Source organism: Echinops telfairi, unplaced genomic scaffold (assembly GCF_000313985.2).
Source record: "Echinops telfairi isolate 266 unplaced genomic scaffold, ASM31398v2 ScPeMD7_60;HRSCAF=208, whole genome shotgun sequence".
Lineage (NCBI taxonomy): Eukaryota > Metazoa > Chordata > Mammalia > Afrosoricida > Tenrecidae > Echinops > Echinops telfairi.
This window is the reverse complement of record NW_022103958.1, coordinates 4,404,854-4,409,033: the sequence shown is the minus strand read 5'-3', so window position 1 is coordinate 4,409,033 and position 4,180 is coordinate 4,404,854. Positions and strand designations below refer to the sequence as shown.

General features: G+C 45.8%; 1 protein-coding gene and 1 long non-coding RNA gene across 3 annotated transcripts in view; one reads left to right on the top strand and one right to left on the bottom strand.

Annotated features, from left to right (window-relative positions):
* CKAP5 (cytoskeleton associated protein 5) overlaps nucleotides 1-132 on the bottom strand; it is a 115,090-nt gene extending 114,958 nt beyond the window's left edge. For both annotated transcript variants that reach the window (XM_045290889.1, XM_045290891.1), the window contains exon 1: nucleotides 51-132. The gene's annotated coding sequence lies outside the window, so the exon portion shown is untranslated. The remainder of the gene's footprint in view (nucleotides 1-50) is intronic.
* Nucleotides 133-264: 132 nt separating this feature from the next.
* On the top strand, nucleotides 265-667 carry LOC123521761. The gene is made up of 2 exons (XR_006680110.1): nucleotides 265-341; nucleotides 448-667. It is a non-coding gene; the product is annotated as an uncharacterized LOC123521761 (long non-coding RNA).
* The last annotated feature ends 3,513 nt before the right edge of the window (nucleotides 668-4,180 follow it).

Below are 4,180 nucleotides of genomic sequence, written 5' to 3'. Positions count from 1 at the left end.
GCCGGGACCGGCGGGCCTGTGCTGGTGGGTCGGGACCAACGCCCACTCACCTCAGCCGGGTCCGAACCGAGGGGCCTGCTCTAAGCCGTTTAAAACCGCTTGGGCCGCCGCACACCCCGCAGTGTCCTCGTTGTCTATTGGTCCGCCACTGACTGCCCATCGCCCTCCGATTGGTCCATTTGAAAGGGCTGTGGGCACGCGCCGCCCGCAGCCTTAAAGGGGCCGTGCAGTCTCGTTTCCCTTAGGACCGCGCCGCGCCTGCTACGGGCGAGGTGCTACCAGCAGGGAAAGAGCGTCGCTGACCCGAAAGCTGCCCACCACCCCAAAGGAAGGGAGAGAGTGTATGTAGCGCTGTGTACCCGCGGCTGGCAGCATGTTTGCTTTATATAATTTCAGATGTTTAAGTTGTGTCTACACTCGACTTTTTTTCTTCTTCTTTTTTTGCAGTCATTTACCAAAATGTGATTGTGCAGCTAATGCGATGCAGAAAAGAAAAGGCAGCTGGGATGTAGTGGAATGGGATAAGGGTAGGGAATTGTGGGCTTGGACCTACTAGTGGGAGGACTTGCTATAACAAATGTGAAAGGTCTAGGAAGGGCCTTCGTGAACTGTCCCTCCTTCAAATGCTTGGTAATCCTGTTATTTATAAAATGAGGAGCTTGTTTAATCTGATCTCGCAAATTCTTTGTGTTGTTGTTGTTGTTCATCTCTCAACTTCTTATTTAGCTCGACATATATGTTTCTGTAAAGAAAATCAGCCCTCGACTCCAAGGAACTTGCCATCTACTGTGGTGAAAATTCAAAGCCGGGTAGAATTGTTTACATGAAACAATTAGTGGTTAGTGAAGGGAAAATTCTGTAAGGGAATGGACTTTAAATCTGAGATTTCAAGGATAAATAAATTGATTATAGTGGGCTTTTAACAGCGAGGGGGTGAGTATAAGCAAATTAAAACTACAGTTAGACTTTTCTAAATCAGAGGTATTTTGTGGGGGGAGGTCAGATGCTTGCAGGCATCCTCCCTGAGGGCGATCAGTTGCTAGACTGCAGTGGGCCCCCCCAACTCCCTGCTCTTAAAGACAATAGATAGGCCTGCAGTCATCTATTTGGTTCTTGTAGGTGGGGTTTACACCCTACTGATAATGGTTCCTAGGGAGACCCAGAGAACAGGTCAAAGTTAAGCTGCCATCCTAAATCTAGGATCCACCCATCTCATCACATGTATACCCCAAACCCTCCTCTTCCTATTGCGTGGATGTCCCTAGACTACCTACCCCATCTCACTGCTGTATAACCTATAGTGCAACCCCTTCCTGTGACATATGACTTTACCTGTAATTAGTGGGCTTGCAAGCCCCCAAAAGGTAGATAGGCCTGGGTTAGCAATAGGTCTCTCCCCCTGGCCCCTCTCGCTGTCCTCTCTTCCCCCTCTCCTCGCCCCTCCTATCCTCTCTCCCTTGTTCCCTTTCCAGTCCTCCTTCCCTTCCCCCTCTCTCCACGTGGACCACCAAGCGGGGCTGAGGTGAGCAATGCTACCATGTAATGTGTCTGACTGCATTATTGTAATATCGCTTCTATCGCTCATACTCTCTATTACTTTAATAGAATACTTATACAGTGAACCCTCGTCACTTCGCGCTTCAACTTCCGCGCGGTTTTTGCGTAACAGCGCATGCTCTGTCATTACTGCCACTGATTGGCTCATACTGTACACGCTTCTGTCTGCATCGCTACATATCGGAGCTACGTATCAGATGCATTTTTGCTTTTGTACAGTGTACTATAATTGTTTGCAATTTTAAAGAAATTTTATCTAAGCCCTATGATGGCTCCTAAACGAGCTGCTTCTTCTAAGCCTTCTGACAATAAAAATAAGCGCCAGAGGAAGATGCTCACCATCCAGGAAAAGGTAAAACTTTTGGATATGATCAAAGATGGCAAGAAAATCGTGGAGGTTGCACGCCATTGATTACAGTATTTGTAAGAACTATGTATAATAATACTGTATGTGAAATATGTAATACTGTAAACTAGATGCCATAAATAATATAATATATAATAAATGATAATTGTAACATCCAAAATGTTTTACTGTATTTTCCCTTTTTCGTTTAATAAATTGGGTAATACGAGTGTAATGGTGACTAAAGGGTGTTTTTTCATGTCCTCTATGCTCTAACTACGAAAATATTTGATTTACAAATAAGTAATCCTACTTCGCGGAATTTCATTTATCACGGTAGGGTCTAGAACCGACTAACCGCGATAAACGAGGGTTCACTGTATATCTCAATCGTACAATTGTGCTTACTGAACCCGTGGGTTGTGGTGAGGGGCTGGCACCCCCCACATTCTACTACAGTATATAAAAATCTATCAGACTTGATAAAAATGAAAATGTTTTAACAACCTTGGGTTGGTTGGCCAGGATTTGGGGGAACAACCAAAAATAAATAAAAAGAAAAAAACAAACTCAAATCAGTGCCAACTCATAGTGATCTCTGATAGAAGAGGGTAGAACTGCCCCTGTGAGTTTCTGCGACTCTTCACGGAAGTAGCCCAGTCTCTGTCCTGCATAGTGGCTAGTGGTTTTGAATGGCTGACTTTGCAGATGGAAGCCCAACTCATAACCACTATGCCATCAGGCTCCTTTTTGGAGGAATAGAACTTGCAAACACCCGGTTGGTGGGTATGAGTAAGAAATATTTGGTCTTGTCGCTAGTTCTTGGAAATGTTGTAGTTAGATGCCTTTGGCTTGCTTCCAACACACAGCGACCCTCTGCACAAGAAAATTAAATTCCACCTGGTCTTGAACTCATTGTTGCAGCCATTAGGTCAATCCATCTCCTTGAAGGCCTTCCTCTTTTTCCATAACCCTCTACTTTACCAAACAAAGGAGCCCCGGTGGTGTCGTGGTTATGCGTTGGGCTGCTATCCGAAGGGGTTGGCAGTTCAAAATCACCAGCAGCTCCTTGGGAGAAAGACTGGGCTTTCTATTCCCATAAACACCTAGTCTCAAAACCACAGGAAAACTAAACTCGATGGCAGTGAGTTGAATGGGTTTACCAAGTATGATGTTATCTCTGAGGACTGGTCCCTCCCGTAACACGTTCAAAGTCTGTGAGATAAAGTCTCCCCATCCTCGCTTCTGGGCCGTGAAGCCAAGGGGGCTGGCATCTACCTATTGGTAGAGTCCTAACTTGTGAGCACTCCAGCCTTGGGTGGCTGCTGATGGAAGAAGACTGTGTAGGCAGTCATGTTGATACAGGGCGGGAAATAGAGTTAACCTGATGTTAATCAATGCTTAAATCAGACATAGTTTGAGATCTGATCTGTTTAAGACTTAGTTTGCAGAAAAATCCAAATATCACAGCCAACTCAATCCCCCTCCTTTCAGTAAAATTCCCTTTGAAACTTAAAAATGTTCTAATTCAGCAAGTTTGGGATGAACAAAACCATCTGGGCAAAGCAAGGCCTTTTAGATAAGGAGTGGAGCCTGAGACCTTGAGGGAGTGACAGGCTGCCTCCTGCATGCCTCTTCTGTCCCCTAAAGTATCTGTTCATTGTAATAGCGGTTCAACATCTCTTCAACTTGCTTCAACTTGAGGGTATACAACTTGCTTGCCTTTTACTGAACTTTTGAAGTCGTTTTTGCGAGGTTTCCACCCCACAGCTTCCTTCTGTCGCAGGAATTTCGTGAATCAACCAAGAACAGTGACAAGCATCCCGGCCCTATCAGTCGGCATCATTTTGTCAGTCACGGAGTTCAGACTTTGCAGAGGCCTTACGGTAAGCTGAGAAACCCCGTGTGGGGAACTATCTTTGTTGGTGAGGGGACAGAAATTGCCAGGATTAGAGGGGCCATGAGTGGGCATACCGGAGACCTCTAGCTAAGGTCTTTTTCTTTCCAGAGCTCGGGGCAAGCTGCTGCCCGCCACTTGAGAATTCACTCTCTGATTTAGCCATATCTGCATACTGTGACTTACCTCCCTGAAAGTTGCAGCTCATCGGGCTGACAATCCCTAACTGCATCGGTGAGATCTCGTCTATTATCTGTACCCGAGAGTCCGCTCATCTGTGAGTCAGATCACTCCTAACTGTGGCTCTGCCCCAGAGGTCTCTCCTCTGCATTCCCAAAATATGTAAACTGTGCCTGGGAGTTCTCTCATCTGTAATCTGT